Source organism: Centruroides vittatus, unplaced genomic scaffold (assembly GCF_030686945.1).
Source record: "Centruroides vittatus isolate TY-2023 unplaced genomic scaffold, ASM3068694v2 scaffold_386, whole genome shotgun sequence".
Lineage (NCBI taxonomy): Eukaryota > Metazoa > Arthropoda > Arachnida > Scorpiones > Buthidae > Centruroides > Centruroides vittatus.
Window position 1 is genome coordinate 7,709,369 of NW_027122706.1, and position 20,142 is coordinate 7,729,510.

The window sequence follows — 20,142 nt, forward strand, 5'->3', positions numbered from 1 at the left end:
GCTGTAAATTCTTTTAAAGAATATATAAAATTCACAATAGAATTAAAAATAATTCGTCTTTCATTTTGTCTGTACATTGAATGCCACAGGATTTATTGGAATTTAAGAACTACACTATTACTAGATTGTAAAACTGATAAACATCTCCATATATTTATCAGAATTTTCACGTTAATTTAAATATTTTAACTGTATAACTAAAATATATTTATGTCATATATTTTAAATTTAGGAATACTTGCAACCCAGATCTTCTGTACATTTTAATTAAAATAATATATAAACGACTAATTTATGCCTTTGTTTTCAAATTATTTATTTCGAAATTAACCTAAAAACAAAAATTTTTAAATAACTTCAAAGCTTCAAAGAAACTGTTATAGAGTTTAATTAAACGGTCAAGATGCAACGAAACCATAAATATAAGGATAAAAGAAACAGTCTAATCGTAATTTTGGAAGTTAAACAGAAACTATTGAAGGTAAATTTTTTTCCTTATAGGTTGTGAAATAGTGTAACGAGTTTCAGTAGTTTAGTAGTGGGCTGAAACATAATAGTTATTAGCGTATAATATTAACGACGTTTTTTAAATTGAATCCCAGTTTTTCAAATATAAATTATACCAGATTCAGTTCTGTAAATAACGCACTTTATTATCAAACTAAGATGTTCGACAGTTTCAGTTTCCGAGCTATCTAGCATCAAATAAGAGTGTTATTTGGAAAGTATCAGAACGATGCTGAATGCATAAAGTAGAAGTTATCACTCGCTCTATATGAAACTTATTATTTCAAAGTGTTTTGTTAAGCTTTTTATCTATCATTTAATCAATAACACAGTAAAATTTGATTTTATTAAATGTTGAAGCGACGACTAAACTTGGCGATATATTTCCCCCCTTAAGATATTAATTAAAAAAAAATCATTTGAAAGTGATAGACGGCATATTTTAAAGCAATATATTCCAGCTAGCTATGATTACTATAGATGAATTAATACATTCCAATTAAATTATTTTCATTATTTATTAAAAGAACCGATTATCCGCGTAATAAGAGATGCTTTACTACGATAAAAAATTATGGCTTGACTCCAATATAAACAATCAAATCTTTTAATAAGTTATGCGATATTGTTCTACATGCTGGTTAATCATTGTAATATCGAATTCTCTTCTTTTGGGCAACTCGCCCAAAAGAAGAGAATTCGATGTTTTCTATTAGAAAACTGATGTCGTATTAACACGAGAATAGAGACTATTATAATAAAGTAATTGAATTGTTTTGTTAAAATAGACAAATTTGTTTTTTTAATAAATTGGCAACTAAATGAGAAATACAAAATGATTCAGTTTATATCCAAGAATTAAAAAATTGAAGAATTAAACTCAAGAACGAATCATCAAAAATAATATAGCGACAACTAATCATCATCTACTGTTAATTCGAATTTTTTACTTTTAACGCCTACTTTATTTCACAAAAGAGTTGCCAGTAAAAATTTTGTAAACATGGATTATAAGTGGATTTTGTAAACATGGATTATAAGAGATCACATGAACAATGTTTTCTAATTTAAGTTCTATTTCAAGGAAGTATTTATTCTCTTGGATTTATTCTCGGTGGATTATCAGTTTTGCTTATAAAATTTAATGATGTTGAATACCAGACTTTAATAATGAATAGTTAAAGCATGATTAATACTCGTATAAGTATACGCTATTAGAATATTAAATAATTTAGGATACAAATTTCATTACAGTAGAAAAAATTTTGTATTTTTGCCATTTCTAATATAAATGATCATTATTTAATTTCTTAAACTATTCAAAAAAACATTTTAGAAATTACATATTTTCCGAATTCAGAGATAAAAGCACAAAGAAAGTTATAATGTTAAATAAAAAAAACCTCTTTATATTTCTCCAATTTCAAATAAAATGAAATAAGGTGTATTGATAAGTGTATTTTCTTTGTAAAAATGATTAAAAATATAATTATATTTGTTATTCCCGATTACAATGATTTCATTTGTTAACGCACTGCTCAACTTTGTCGTATCGCGATAGAATTGAAGCGAAACGTTGCGTTTTTGTAATTAAAATTTTTAAAATTAGTATTAGAACATATAAATTATCTTTCTCTTTAACTCAAGCGCTGACACGCGTTTGAATGTGTATATAAGGATGTGCGTGTATAGGGATTTGTGTGAGAGAGTGAGAGGGAAAAAGAGTATATATGTGTGATCAGAAGAAAACGATTCCTGGCTACTCGAAAAGGCAATCCTTACACTTAGAGGGCACGGACAAGCAATCCTTACATTCGTTCGGTGTCGATTGCTTTGTTCTGTTTGTTTTTTTTTTTTTTTTTTGCTTTCATTTTCTTTCAGGTGCGCGCAATTCTATTCTTTTTTAAGCTTCTTCGCCTCCTAAATTCCGTTAGGCGTGCTCAATCGCGGCAGGAAGAATGGACATTGTTAATTTGTCCCCGCTGTATCTCGAAAACGAAGTCATAGACTTCTATTTTTTATTACATTTTTGGATTCCTATTCGCGAAGTTTAATAAAAATCAAATTAGTAAATTTTAAGAACAAACACAATTCACACACAATTAAATTAGTAAATTTTAAGAACAAACACAATTGTAAGTCACATAGAAGTTTCGCTAACGCTCTGTCTCAATTATTGCTCTCATTTTCAAACATAACAAACGAATCCGATCTACAAGGGTCGGACATGGAATAAAAATGGCGTAATAATGCTCTGGCTCTAACTTCCATTAAGATGGATTCGAACTCTCTTCCGTATGGCACTAAAAAGAAATCTGACTGTCATATGCAGATACCGTTCACAAAAACATAATTCTTCAGATATATATATATATGCTTTATCAAAAAGTTTCTTCATATAGATGATTGCGATGATCAGGAACATTATTAAATGGATAATTTAATTCAATTATTTTATTAGAAAATTAGCTTCACAAAATTATTCGCAGAGTGATTTAAAGGAATTCGGTGATTGTTATCCAAGTGTTATTTTGCATCATCATAAATTTTAAATTTAACAATGAAGGTTGTAAACCTACTTACAGGTTTCAGCTTCAGCGTGCTCTTCGGTGTTTTCGGTATCCGGAATTTTTCAATTGAGAATAAGATGGGTCTTATGGGATTCTTCATTAGATGGCAGCTGCTAGAACCAATTGGAAAAGCTGCGACTATTTCCCAAGATCTTCAGGACAGGATGTCGGATTGTTGATCTTCATCCCTCAGCATCCAGTGAAAACAGTTACAACGGACTTTAACGTTAAGTGCCTCACTAGAATTAACAGTCATTTTTTCACTGAAAGTAGTGAAAAAATGAGCTTTATTTTCACTGTGAAAGCAAGAGAAATAGCTCATTCAAGTAGGTAAGGGATGGACTCTACCTTTCTCTCTTGTGCAGCTGAGGTACATGCGAAATGTTGAAAAACTAATGATATCATATTATTCAATAAAGTGTCAGTTTCATTCTGTTAATTATTTATTTAGATTTTTTGAAATGTTCCAAATAAAAATAGAAGATTTTATATGTAGTAATTTTAATATCAGTTGAATTTTATTCTCTAAACAAATTTTAAACTTTTAAGAAAAACGCGTGAAAAGTTATATTATTTGTTTATTTTTATAAATGAATTTTAAAATAAGAAAAAATTGAATATTTCATGTTTATCTACTTTAGCTTATTCTATTTTCACGATAACCGGGAACTCAATTCGAATATCAAAATCTCATGAGATTTATCTCATTTATGAAATTTTAATATACCTGTTCTGGTATCAGCTTCTGAACATCAGTAACTTACAATAAATATTTATTATCCACCTTTTCTTTGAACTAGTTTGGTTAAACGTTTTATGTATGGCAACTTTCTTATTGATTTAATGAAACTACTATCCAATCTAAAATTGAAAAATTGTATAATCTTCGTAACCGTCGCAAATAACACGATACCAGAAATATATATATTTAAATTGTAGTATGCCATAGAACACTAATGAAATTTGAATAAATATGCAAACAAGCAATATTATAAAAATAATGTACTGTACATTTATTAAAGAGAGTCCTTTAAGTGTAGTTTAAAGTGTTCTTGAACTGATCGGTTATCTCTCACGTATCACAATCGTGAATCGTTCATCCCGAAATAGACAAAATTACAATTAGTATAAATATTAAAATCAAAATTATATACATTAGTACTCCGAATAACAAATATAAATCTTGAGTTACTTTTCTACTTATTTTAAGTTTAATTGCTAGTTTTATTATATTTTTATTCCACTCAAACTGTCGTAACTCTTTAAAAAAGATAAATTTTTGATATCATTCAAGATCAATTTTAAATTCTGATTAGTGTCAATTGAGTAGTATTGATATCAGTTTTTAAAATACTGATTCTAATAATTATAGTATTTCGATTAAACTATGTAACATAAGCTTTCTAGCGTTTATAAATGTTATGTTAATGAATTTTTTTAAATCAAATATTCGTTAGTTTTTAATTTGAAGTTTATAAATAAATTTTCAATTTTTATTGATAACAGAGTTTGATATAAGCTTAATTTTAAAAATTTGTATTAAATTTTGTTATCAATAAAATATTCAAATTTATTCTGAATAATTAATTGAATGATATTTTATTTTAAAAAATTCAATCTTTTTTATTTCATTATTGATAAGACTTTTTAAAAGTCTTTTTGCTTTAAGAGTTCTTAGAGTACTTTACAATTATCACAATGGGTCGGCCAGCCACAATAAAGCGGCCGTTTGACTAGGGACAGAACCGATTTATCTGTATCAAATCAAAAAAAATTTCTAAGACTCGGATTCGAACCTAAACGGCAAGATGCTTTCTTATTGCTTATTGCCTTGGCTATTCTTTTGATAACACTATATCTCTATACTTTTCAGAAACTTTATCAGAACTGCAACTTTAATAGCTGCCACAGAATTGGGATTGATAGAATAAGGCAATGCAACACATGAGGGATCTGCCAAGGAGAATGTCTCCTGGAAAGACTTTCTATGGGAAACTGGCACTATTTATGTTATAAACGTGAAGAAAACGCAGAAAACTCCAAGTGGCCAGTTCGTTTGAGAAGTGTAGTAGTTATTCCAATATACAGCTTATATCTTTTAGCCAGATAGACCTACAATAATTACAGTCTAATCAAGAATCTTTACTTATTATCACCCGTAATTAGCCTTTAAATACCCAATTAACTCTAATAAAAAATATAAACGTTTACAATGACCCACCAGTGGCCAAGCGGTTTCATTCCTCGAACACTAGAGTTCGGTTGTGGATTCGCTCCTCGTCAGGATGAGCTGTTTTCTAACGCCTGCATAGGGGCCAATTACCCTTAAAAAGACCTCCGGAAAGGCATCCCCCTAGGCAGATGACCAAAGTGTTGTGTTGCTGTAAGTGAAGAAACAATAAACGTTTACGAAACTTCCAATTTATTGTATTCACCCATATGAAGATATAATAGTCATATTTTAAACACAAATGATTTCGTTTTTATCGTTAATATAGCTTTTTTTAAATGAAAATCTATTAGAGATTCTCTAATAGATTTTCAAATTAAGAGATTCTCTAATGAGATAAAATAAAAATTATCATTAGAAATTTAAATTATTTTTCGAAAAATGCATAATTTATCATTAATTTCAACGCGTAATTATTGTTGTTTCAAAATTAAGTAATTTTTAATTTTAAAATTATAATAAACTAATTTTATTTATAAAAATTCTTGTTTACTTTTTGGTGAAAAAATGTCAAAATTGACGAAACAGAATCGGTAAAGTTTTTTGGGCAACTTTTGGAACTGAAACTTTTACTTTCCGTAGCAAAGCTTTACCAAGAAAAGATATATTTTGACTTGGTGCTTTTTTTCGTCAAAAATAAACATACTTTCTGAAATTCCTTTCTTAACTGAAATTTTACCTGAAGAAGTGACGAAACAGTTTTATATATTTCTTTCCAACATGTATTAAAATAAAAATGTACAGAAAATCACAATTTCCAGTACATTTTTCAAAACAGATTCCTATTTAGCTATAGATAACCACAATTTATTAGAATGCTTTGTGTATTTGAAAATTATTCTATTTTGAGAGAGTGAGTAGATATGTTTTACATTGCTAAATCTAGCTTCCTTATATATTAAGCATGTGAAATTAATTTTAAACCTGACTTGCCATTCTCGGATAGTATCTTTTATAATTTTCTCTAATATAAAATAAAATACCCAATTAACTGTACTCACTTAAAACTTTAAACATTTTATTCAAATAAACAAAATAATTTTGTTTACTTCATTACTACATTCAATCATGTTTAAAGACAAATTCATATTTTCATCTCCTGAAAATCCTCGAACATAGAAGATTGAAAATAATGTGTTTCATGATTTATCCTGTTCACAAATTAACATATTTTCGATGTCGATACTCATTAAGTACACAGTCATATGTAAAAGCAATTTAAAAGTCATGGAGAATTTCTGTATATGTTTAATATATAATTTTTCTTGTAATAATATAAACAAGCTTAATGTAATATATTACTTATTGTCAGATATAGTCGCGAAAAAGTAAAGTTTACATTTAAAATTTAAATTGTTATTTAAAAAGACATTTTCTGATCAGAATATTTTAACTTACGAGATAAAATTCCAGTAAAGAACACGTTGTTTTCTAAGTACGAAGTCTAACGGATTAAAACATTATTTCATGTAACTTATTTTACGCCATTTATTTTCATAAATCGAAATCTATTTACAAGAAAATTTCGATTCTTACACTAAAATGACTAAATTTTTCAGATTGAGGAGAAATTATTTAACAAATAAGAAAAAATATATATTTTATTCTCTTTAATTTTGTTTAAAGATAAATAAATAAATATTAAATTTCATAAAATAATTGGATTGGAAAATTTACTACAAATTATACTTTATTAATTTATATTTCTGTTTTAAAAAAGCTTAGTTTATACGTAATTATTTTTAGATTTTTAGTAAAACTTTTTTATTTATTTCTACTAAATCTTTTCTGCTTTTTAAAATTTACATTACTGTAAGAATTATTTTAATTAAATTATAAAATCTCATTCGAATATACTTTAAAAATTTTTTTTATTGTATATACAAAGTTATAAGTTTGAATGCATAATTTCCGACCTTTTGAAAATTATAAAAATAAAAAAGGTTTAATTTTTGTATCAATGAATTCGTTAAAGGAAACTATTACTTCTGTATTGTTGAACAAGTCTCATTCCATTAACTTAATCACGCAAGAGATCTCTCCCTCTTTAGCGAAGACATTCTCATATACTCTTTATAGGAACAAACTTGATTATACCAATTGGACAGCAACAGAGGAATCATTCTTAAATAGAATAATTCCTCTTCTGTCCTATTGTTCCCTCTGTTCCTCTGTTTAAAACAGAGGAACAGAGGAATGACAAGAGATAAAAAATTTCTTTAAAACAGATATCATGTACAGTACATCAGGAGTCATCAAATTATTCTCTAGATTTAATTAAAACATTTTTTCCATTTTATTTAAGACAAATGATTATTTCAATAATTTATAAGTTTTCTATAAGTTTCTCATGTTCTGAAATTAAGTTTTAATATAGCTGAAGTATTTTAGAGATCAATATCGATAGGCTGATTATTTTTTCATTCAACCAGTGAAGAACACTTCAAAATGGCCATTAGTTAATCTTGATAAATAGTATTCTTCATTAACAACAATGAACTTTTTGGGAGGCTCAAAACTACAAATAGTGATAAATTGTCTCATCTGAAAATTGTGCTTTAGTTACTTTCAGAAATTAGAAAGTTATTTCTGATAGTCTCGCACGACTAAGTGGTGAAAGGTTTTTCGATTTTTTTGGTAATTTCCTTTATTACGACTAGATATATTATTAAACAGTGTTTTATAAATCGCAATTGGAAAATCACTAAAGCAATTCGATAAGCACTTACGAGGATTTCTTAATAATAAAACAGTAAATTTTTCGATATTTACAAAATTTTATTGAAACATATTATAAAAAGGCTACATAAAAAATACAATAATTTTATGTAAATATGTTTTTTACACTTTATTTCAATGTTACAAGTTCAAATATTTATATTTAATAATTCTTTGTTTCTGTTTAAAATTAATAATGAATAAGTGTGATATATATATATATATATACTTATAAGATAAAAACCGATATTTAGAAGCTATCAAAAAGATATTTGTAACATCTTGAAATAAATAGAAAATAATTATGTTTTATATAATAAAATTCATTTATTATTTTATTTTATTTCGTAATTTCTTGATAGAAATTCGAAATTTTCGAGAAATATTCTTCTTAAAGCATATTTTTTACAGTATTTATTTTCCATTTGAAAATAAATTTATTTATGTTTTTTAAGTGAACTTTAATAACTAAGTGGAAAAAAATAGAAAATGTAATAAACTTAAATCCAGATTTTCTTAAAACAGCAATAAAAATTTTAAATTTGAGAAATAAAAAATTTTTATGGAAAATATTTTGGTAGTTTCATCACAATTATCTCCTTTCCTTCTCCCTTTGTTTAAATTATAATCTACGAACTATTTCTTAACTTTTATTGTTTTTTTTAATTTTCTACATTTACATATAAATATAAAATAATAGATCATTTGTGTTAGAACGTTTAAAATTATATATTTAACTCATGAATGAACTTGAAACACTGTGTGATCTATTTAAACATTTTATTTTATAAAATAATGTATTATAACGAATTTATCTGAATTTCTACACTACACAAAATATTTTAATATTTTAGATAGTTAATTAGTTTAAATAAGACAAATAGAAAATAAATAAATTTACGAGAATATAAAGTTAGAAAAATTAAATAAAATGTTATTAAAACTCTAATCAAAACATGATTTAATAAAGACTGATTGAAAATACGATTTACAAAAAATGATCATTTTTATTGTAATTTCTATTACGTTAGCGAATTTCCTATATTTATAGGAGTTTAAGGGATTTATTTATTTAAAGTTTTATCTTCTTTATCATTTTTCAGTTAGATAATGAATTTAACGCTACAAAAGTATAGAATCTGAATTGGTCTTAAATGTTAAAATTGTAATTCAACAATTTATTTTGGTCTTTTTTCGAAGTATGATTGTATTATCATGTAATAATTTATGCAAGTAAAAATTATTTTTAATTTTCCTTGATGCAAAGACAGTTTTCCCTTAAGTCAATAAAGTTGAAGTTATCATTCTTTAGTTACTGTTTTTTTTTATTTGTTTATAATGTATGAAATAATGTGAAAAGAATTATTACACTGACATTAATGTGAATGCAACACAGTGCATGCTTTTTGCCTAAATAATTATTTAATTTTAGAAAGATAATAAACTTACGTAATTAACTTTATAAGTTTTACTTTCGAGTTTCAATAATTAACGTAGGTTTATTGTGTATAATTTTAAAACACATCTTATATAATCAGTATTATTATTACTGGAAAGACTAAGAATTAAAATTTTTTAATGACTTTTAAATTTAATTTTAGTAGTAAAATATACAATAAAGAACGTTTTTATTTAGTGTATCACATCAAAGTTTCATCTAAGGAAGAATCATCAGAATGTTTACATTTTATTGTAAATTGGAACGAAATGCTTATCTTTTTTAAGATTTTATTTAATATTAACAATTGATATTGTTTTGTGAAATCCATTCTAAATTGAAAGAAAAGAACAATAATTAAGAATTTGGATTTAAACTTCAAAAAAATATAATTTCATAAATTTTTTATTTACCTAACTGGAAAAGGTATTCTCATTTGTAGCATAATTAAAACAAAGAATTTTATGAATTTCTTATCGTAATAGTTACTATAAATGTTTAAAAAATAATAAAAACAGTTTAAAACATTGAGTAAATGCTTAAATCATTTAAAATAGAAGTTAATCTACTCTTTCAATCCGTGTTGGCAATGTATATTTTTAATACACCATTTAAGATATTCTTTTTCAGCTATTTTCTAAAGAAGAAACGCATTCATAAACTTAATTTGTAACAAAACATAATATGTCTTTATTATTGTATAATTGAATAATTATAACAATTTATTTTAACGCATGATGAAGAAAATTTCAAAATAAAAAGTGCTAAATTTTAATATTAATTAATATAATTTCAGATTCTGTAAAAATTAGGTATAAATTAATTATTATAAATTGAGAAAATACATTTAATTTAATTTTTTCATAAGCTTAATCAGAAATAACAATTATTCTATCTAAATGTCATATTTTTGGCACTGTTGAAATCATGGAAAATAAAAGTTTTGATTGTTATAATATTTCTATAAGCATATACAAAATTTATAAGTAATTACAATGCGTGTTTATAACATATGTAAGTATAAAATGTATTTCTTTTGACTAAAGAGAGCACATTTACACGTAATTATGTATAAATGTGTTATTTAGTCGAAAGAAATGCGCTTTATATAAAATTGAATTCATAAATCCAAACTATTTTATTGTTCATTCGATATTACTTGTATATTAAAATCTACTTGAAATGCTACTTATAATTACTTTTTTCTCTCCTTTACTTTTTTACTTTTTATTTTTTATTAAGAACAGTAACTCTATACAACAATCATTTTAAATTTTTCTTCCATTATTCTTAGAGACAGCTACACAAACATTAGAGAAATGTAATAAAAAATAAAACTTTTTTAAAAAATTCTCTCTTGGCTTCATTTTCTAAATCAAAGAGAATGAATTGATTGCTGATATCTGATCTTCCAGCTCATTTTAAAGTGTGAATTATTTCATGATATATGTTATCATCAAATATTTATCTTTTAAATTTATAACATAGGAATTTTATTGCTTTCTGAATCATTCAAATTGTAAGAATTGTTTTCAGTTACTACGTGCGATCGTGTTATGTATGTTTTCTATAGTATAATTATTTCTTTGCTTATCAATCATACATTGCTATGATTAATTTAAGACAAATTATGATTAGAATATATAACGTGCAAAGAACTTGACAGTCTATGAATTACTAACTTTGCTTACTGATAGCATGCACATGACTAATTTGTTTACAGCAGTTGCTTATTCACACCTACGTGACCTATAGATCTTTTCTAAGTAATCGGGTGATCACAATTGAAGCTATCTTATTTAACGCTGTCTGGTGATATAGGTAACATTCAATACTTAATTAAATTTTGTATACTAACGTTTCCAGACACGCGGAAGAGATTTGTGAGGAAAAAAATTTAGTTTCAAAACTCACCACTACGGAACTTGTGGCACTGACAACGGCAAAAAAGGAATGTAGCATATGCATAATACACACCAATTTTTGAGTATCAAACTCCGTACAGTATATAAAATATCATTCGTATTATAAAGATCAGCAGCGATAGTCATGGCCACTGAATATGCCTTTCTTGTAAAACTGTTTAATGGAAAAAAAAAAATGCCAATGCTGTGAGTGCGCTCGGAGAGTTACAACATCTTAGGAAATTGCGTATTTCCGATAGGATATAGAAATACAATAAAGTATTAATTACTATTTAATATTAATGTAAATCCATACGTCCCATTAATTTATTACGGGGCAAAGATAGAAATATCGATATATTGGCTTCATGTAGGCAATAATCTAATTTCGTTAATACAGCGTTTTATGATCCTCAATTCACTATATTCAATGGATCATTAAATAAACTATTGCATTAAATTGAATAATTTATTTCACTTATAAGATTTCTTTCACAAATAAAACCAATAATTAAATTTGATTTACATTTACAACTTTATACATTATGTTTAGAAAATATTAAAAATGCTATTAAATATAAAAGATTATATTTATTTAGATATAATCTAGATGAATGCTTAGATAAATGAAATGCAAAAGTGAAATGTTCATAAAGAACATTCATAAACCCATCAGAGCAGATTCACTTATCATATCTAATAAGCGAAAAATAGTATTAAAAGCAATAGATAAGAATCATTACAGCAATTTTAAATAACAATTTATCTTTAGTCATTATGAACGGAACTACCAACAGTTATCATTGCATCTCACAATTATAAAGAACTACACAAATATACTTTAACGATAGATAGTTAACGACATTCCAATGGCCATGCGGAGATGTGTGAGAAACATTCAGACAGCCATCAAATTCTCTTTAAGATAATTATAACGCGCATTAAATGATATGCAATGACACCTCTTATATTTGTTATCGAACATTCAGACTTATCTAAGAAGAGAAATAATTGCATAAAGCTAATATCGATCAAAATAATTAAAAGGATATTATTGATTTAAAGAATAACTATAATTTGCTTTAAGAGAATGCATTCAAAACAAACTAACTTTACTACTAAATAGTTGTAGCAGTTGACAATCCAGTCATAGCAGAGTTAGTGTTCATAATGTCACTTTAATTATTCACAACAGCAGTCGATATCAGGAATCATTTGTGGGTGTAGAGTCGACACAGGTGGTTATACAGCGTGCAATGTGTTCTTCGTTGCTAAGGTAACAGTTTTATTCACTGTCACCTTATGAATAAATACTTAAATTGAACTCTATCTCTATTTCTACCACATATTGGAAACGGTTTATTTATAAATCTGATTCAACATATATTAGTTTTTTAAATCGTATCTAAATATGATTTTGCGTTATAAATTTTCTTCAATTCTTTTCAAGTTTTAACTGGTAGATATCCTCTATCATTATTAATAATATACATAAGTTTGTTTGTAATATTATTTATTTATATATATAATGCTAATCAATTTTATCAGTAAGAAACTCTATAATTGTTGTCATTAAGAATAAATTTATTTGTACTTTTAATAAAGGCTTATCTGGTCAACAAGAACAAATGAAACATGTTTGATGGAAAAAGGATAAAATATCAAAGAAAGTTTATATCGTACAATGATCCTGGCAAAAACTAAAGGATAAGAAGTTTGGCTAAATCCCAGCTTGAGTTCGAAAATTCCAGCAAAGGTTTCTTCAGAAGAGCTGTCTAATCCTATTACTGGAAAAATAACAAATTGGAAAAAAATCAATTTCTGATATGAGCGCTCACTAAGAAACACCTAGTAAAAAACAATAAATGACTTTTCTAATTTTAAATTAAGTTAATTCTAATATTAAACTTATGTAATTTTAAGCATTTTTCCCCATAACTTATTATTAATCGTCTAATTAGTTGAATTAAAAGTTTTAATACAAATACCAATTGCCATAGATATCATCAGGAAATGATAATAGTTATTATCAGTAAAACTTTTATGTAATTTACTACATATTATAAAATTTGTAAGATTCTAATCAGATTGATAATGACTGTTAATCTTAATATGCAAATATTATCAAAGATGATAAAGTATTATGAAAAGTAGTTTCAGAAACTAGTCAACGTGTATTTGTACTTTAATTTGTGCATTTGGGAACGATTGTCGGTGTCACGCACAATGACGCACATAAAACCCATTCTGCTCGTTAGATCCGTCACATGACTCCATATAACCTTAACAAGGCGAAAGAATGATCGATACTATAGTCTCTCATGGGAACATGTTTCATTCAGTACTTTCCAATAAAGAGCCACAAGTAATGATCCTTACCTATTGCAACACCCAGTTTCTGTGACATTTACAGTTCTGAACGAAAGTTGTTGTCTAACCTTTAAGTCTACTTACTTTGCTAATGCAATTTCGATGGTTCAAAGTGCACTATCTTTTTTTAATAGAGTTTTTGATTGGGGCAATGTAATTCAGAAATTAATTTAAGAAATTACGTTTAATTTATCTAAATATCCTCACAGAACAAAGTTTGAAACACACATACACACAAAAAAAATCAATAATTTAATATTCTAATATTTTAGGTAGTAGATATCAGAGATTGTGTTTTATGAACATGTTCTGTCACATTGATATATCAACGTAAAAAAAATAAACGAATATTAAAAAGAAGAGAGAGAAATGGCGAGTGAAAAAATAAACTGTAGAAAAAACATTAAGTTTCTATTGGTTCGTCAGATAGGATGTGATCGTAATGTTTAGACTTTGCCTGTGAAAAGAACAACGAACACTGATAGATAAGGAGACAAATTTTACGACCGGCGTTAGACCGTAAAAATTTATACTGAACAAGGCACACATTCTTTGAAGATATTAAGAGAATGATGCACGGTGTCGACACATCCTGTTTTCTACCGTGAACTTCACGTTAAAAATCTTCATATGAATGTCAACAAATATTTTAATAGATCATTTTCAATTAATTGTTTGGAAACTTTTATTTTTAACAAGAAACTTTATTATTCTTGATAAGAGATTATTAGTATTAAAAGTTTAAAGAATATTATGACATATTTTTCGGGTCTGGCCTTTATCTCAAAAACCATCAATACAACCAAAAATGAATCATTCAACTGCAATTTTTTTTTGTTAAATATTCTAAGAAATGAAAAATATATGTATCTGTTTGATTGCAGAATCGATACAGTTATTACATTTAAAAGGTTTAATTAAAAACAATTACGAAATATTTTCTAAGAAAGCAAACGAATGTAAAAAGGAGTTATTTAATTAAAATTAATTAAGAGTTTTCATTGTTTTATTTTAAACAGATGTTCTACTTTACTGATAAACACATCTTAATCAATTAATATTGAACAGAAAAATTAATTACTTTTCATAAAACGACGTAAAACAAAAGTTATCCGATGTTAAATTATCTAGATTATCACAGTATATAATAGAATTTTTCATATCATTCTCTAGTTAATTGTGAAAATTTTAATAATCTATTGTCCAAACTTTATCTACTTTAAATCACCGAACATTAAGTATCAACGAGTTTGAATCTCAGATTCATCGAATTAGTCAAGCGAATAGGTTTCTGATAGGCATTGTACACAAAGATTCAATGTTGGATTAGCTCAACTACATCATTTACTCCCAGCTTATCTTGTATGTTGAAGAACATTAACCTTGATCCAAAACAGACTAAGAAACTATAAACCCTAAGTAATTTAATCGATCAACCGAAGGAGAATATCTAGAATATTTTATTATATTTAGTAATTTAACATAATATATGAGAGAGAATCTTCGTAACATAAAAGTCCGATAAAAGAAAACAATATAATTTTAGAATTTATAAGAGAATTAAGTATCGAATTACCTAAAAAAATTTGTTTAATTTATCTAGCAACGAGTTAAATTACTTCTACATTCAGATTTAAATTTAATTGTATTAGATTTGAATGATTAATGGAAAAGGTTATCTTTGTTTCGACTGAAATTTGGAATAAACCGGAATACTTAGGTTACAAATTCTTAATTCATTTCAATTTTGTTACGAATATATTTTTTTTAAAATCTGTAAAAATTAAATTATTGATTCAATATATATATTTAATTTAAATATTTTAAGAAAGAAATATATTTAATTCTAAAGTCAATTAACATTTTTATAAATAAAATACATTAATAGTCTTGTTAGCTTTTTTTCCATGATAGCAGATTAAATCTGTCCGGATATTGAACTTTTTTATATTTAAAAAAATGAGTTGTTATATATTGCATATGTATCAGAATTCACTAGAGATTTATTTTTAATTTAAGCTTGTTTTTCCTAACTCATGTTGAAATAAAATATATAAAATGATTTTAACATTTCTGTTTAGGTTTCTTCCAATCATCAAAATGTAACAGATTCAATCCTATCGGAAAAAGTAATCTTTTTGTTCTATTTTGTAATTCTTTTAGAAGATAAGCGCCCGAGGAAACAAATTTTTTAAAAAGTCAGTTGCGTGAATTTTCAAAAGAATATCTACAACTGAGAAATTAATAAAGAAGCTAACAAATTTCTCGAGAAAACAAGCGATAATATAGAAATAACAAAACTCATATATATTTTTTTAATCTTAAGTTCAAATTTTCAGAGATAAAGTATTGCAAACTTAATATATTTATATTGTAAGATGATACTCGTAGATAAAAGGATAATTAATTTTCGAATTTAGAAATAAGTGAAACTTTGTTTTTTCTGTTTTTTTTTATTAAAATTATTTTTGTTACAGTTTAACTATGTTTATTTTTTATAAGCTAGTTGAAGTAATTAATGTATTTATTTTCAGGATTTCATTCTGCAGCATCCCCGAAGCAAACAAATTAGTTTCTGCATCGAATTTCTGCTCTTTTACTTCTACTTCTAACCTAGAAATATTTAATGAGTATTTTAGTATTTCGAATGAGGTAATCTTGTTCGAAGTTCTGTCAATGCTCCAGGCAACTGTTGACACAAAGTTTCGATTAATTAGATAATCATTCTTCATAATTTTCAGTCTTGGTGGTTATTCTGCTTTTGATCTTAACTGAGTATCGTCATTTCTAAAATTGTATTTATTCACAGAACCTTATTAGATTTATTGATTAATAATATAATATTTTTATCATTAATTTCTTCGTTTATAATGCCATATTGAGAAGAATTATTTATAAACTAACTCGCTTTATGTGCTATTGATTGCTTAGAATGAAGAAACGAGAAAAAAATCATTTCTTTAACGATAAATCATTCAGACTATTCCGCATTCATAAAATTTTTCACATGGGTTTTCCTTTTATACTTAAATATACTATTCCTTTGATATTTTTCAACATCAATTCAAATGTTTTGGTTTTATGGTTCTTCTTTTTTTTCCTCCCTTTAACGTATCTATCGCCAGCGTAAGAAATGTTCATTTATCTTGATATACATAATTGAAGATTATTGATTTTTAATTTATAACATTTTTTAATTAGTTTTCAAATAGGTTTGTAACGAGTAAAATAATATTAAAATAATGAATGATTCTTTCATAACTTACTAATAAAGTACGGCATTTATTAACAAATTAAAGTAAAAAAACAAATTATATACGATGCAATTTTTTATATTTACATTTTAACATAATTAATGTTTTTTGTTGAGCTTTTCATAAAAAAGCAATGATAGAGTTATTAACTTTCATTGTTGAATATAAACTTTATTACTATAACGTTAATTTATTACACACACACACACATATATATGGATTTTTAAAAAATATATTGATTAATTTAGTATGTAAAAATTTTAAAAATTTATTTAAATTACATTCATGAATTTATCAGAGTTAAATAGTGTTAATACTAAACGGCATCATAAGATTACACACGATAAGTAATGGAAAGCATCAAACCTTTGCGTGAGTACTATCACGTAATTCAATGTTTGATTTTGAGAAGAAAATTAAAGGACAATTTTCTCTTTTATATGGTCAACAAGTGATTTATAATTACATATTTATGATGGATGTAAAATAAATTTAATATGTTAAGAATAAGCAGAATTAAATTTTATAAATTTATAGTAATATTTTTCTTCCGCATGCTTGCAATCTTTTAAATTTGATATATAATATTCTTATATAGTTTGAACTATATTTCCTTTTTAATATTAGTTTTGCTATGATAGATTCCGATGGTATTTATTAGTATTTCGATATAAAACATAAATTTTTTCATAAAAATTTGAATAAAAAAAACATATAGATATAAAATTTCCAAAAGAAATGAGATTTTTTTCTCGAAGAAAAACGAAAATTTTATTATAGTTGAAAGATTATTTAGTTTTTATTTCAATATAAAACAAAAATTTTATTTCTTTTCCGTATTGAAATTTAAATATTTTTATATGCTAAAAAGTTTTAAATTCAAAAAATTTATTCGAAAATAAATTGCATTTGAAGAGCCGTTAATTCTTCAAAATTATAAATATTTTATTAAAAGATTATTCTTAATAATTAGATTTTCCAATAATTTTTTACATTACCTCATTTATGGACAGTTTTGAAGATAACTTCTGATTATATCTTCTTTATATCCAAATATTTGATGATATTTAAAACCACATTGGGACGTAATGTACAGTACGTATCAATAAATATAAAACTCTAATGACAAACATTATGTATATATACGGCAAACATTTATATACAGCCGGAAGAATTTACTATTAATGTATACGACTGTACAGATGCAAATGTGAATTAAAGAGATGGTTCGAAGTTATTAAAAGGAATGAATTTTCAGTTAGATTCTAGTATTGCACGCGATGAAGGAACGAATTGGCAAAAGGAAAAAATTAACAAATAAGAAATATAAAAGATCACTGACCTTATTTCTAAAACGGAATAACAATCTTACCGTTTGCCAAAACGTCACGGCAACTACTCATCAATAATTCCATTTTCTCTTATTCCAAATCTGAAAAATTAATGTTGCATATGATAAAACGTTATATTTTAATGAATCGTTTTAAATTCTTGCCTACGTCTGTAATTCGTGGATTTTGTTTGTATATTAAAACATGCGAATACAAAATTACTTAAAACGAGAAAATATTTTATATAATTAAAATAATTAAATATTAAAGAATGGTAATACGAAATATTCTCATTCTGTTCGTAGTATTTACATATTATTAAATAAAAACGTTCTTTTTGTTATATAAAGTTTATAAATATAAAAAGTAAATCTCTCTCTGACTTCTCAGTCAATCAACGGTATAACAATTATAATTTTTGTTTAAATTTTAAATATTTTTGGATGTTTTTCCAAGAAATTAGAATGAATCGTATAAATTCACAAAAACATTTTGATTTTTTGCCTCTGATGTCACCTTCCAAACTTATTACATTCAATATTTTAATATTGAATGTAGAGATAGCAGATACTTTCTTTTTTCAGTATCTATTTTTATACAGGCTACATTTTACTGAAAAAAGAAAGTCTCTGCTTTATATTCTCTCTCTCTTCAAATATATGTATATATAGAAAAAAGTATTGGTTTGTTTGTGTGTGTTTATATATATATAATTTTATATTTTATAAAATTATTAGCACTATAAAATATTATGCAGATATAGTATTTGTAAGAACGAATATTCAACACAGATAAGAGGTATATTATAATAATATGTTATATCATGCTGTAGTAAAGAAATCCAATACACAACAACAGTGTATGATACTATCAACCTTTAAACTAGAAATATCGTAAAATTTACTTACATATATTGAAAAATGATAAATATTTCAAAAGAAGATTTTTGATGTACATAATAATAAATAATTTGATATAATAAAATTGTATGATAAGATCGAGATAACCTTTGAAATGTGGACATTATTTTTGCTCGTTATTGGAAACCATTTAGAGTGTATCATCTTCAATATAAATAAAAATTTATTGAAAAAAATGGAATAAAACCGGGAAGTAATCACAGTTTGCATATTACCTTCTAAAATTCTTATCAAATATCCTGAGTTAATTTTAAAGCACTCAGAAAAAAGATTACACTACCCTCCTAACATCATTGCTGATAAAGTTATTTCGGTTGGATGTGAAAAATGATTAAACTAATGTAATTTATTTTGTGAAGATTCCGTGAAAGAACTAATGATGCTTAATTTCTTGCAGCATACCATATATATACTTCTTCAATTACATTTTTTTTAACTTACAAATTAAAAAAAATTTGTTAAAATACAAATATTATATATGGAGCAATTATGTAGCATCTACAACATCTTGAGAGGATGTATCAAAACTAAATACGAAGATTAATTTAGATATTGGAAAGAAAATTAATTAAATTTATTTATTTGTAATTTCATTTTTAATTAAAAAAATCAAAATTTTATATTATTGCAAGATAAAATATCTTCTGGTGAAATTAAAGCTTAATTTAACATACATTACATGAGATGAAATCTAATTTCAAACATTTAAATTTAATTTATCGTTAGCTTTAAAAATTTTTAAGTGGAAACTGATAAGCGTTCAAAAAATTCGTATTTTTTAATTAAAATTTCTAAATTTAGTATATAATCTATATTAATTTTATAAATCGAGAATCCATAGACTTAAGTTAGAACTAGATTATATAAGTTACGTACCTTTAACAATTAATGCATATTCTG

The 20,142-nt window shown here is 25.3% G+C and overlaps 1 protein-coding gene across 2 annotated transcripts in view; it reads right to left on the minus strand.

Moving 5' to 3' along the window:
- The window catches only part of LOC136988746 (suppressor of lurcher protein 1-like), a 210,179-nt gene that overhangs the window by 172,750 nt on the left and 17,287 nt on the right, over positions 1–20,142 (minus strand). Inside the window, exon 2 of one of the 2 annotated variants that reach the window (XM_067286708.1) lies at positions 18,364–18,423. The exons of the other annotated variant lie outside the window; for it this stretch is intronic. The gene's annotated coding sequence lies outside the window, so the exon portion shown is untranslated. The remainder of the gene's footprint in view (positions 1–18,363; positions 18,424–20,142) is intronic. 2 annotated transcript variants of the gene reach the window in all.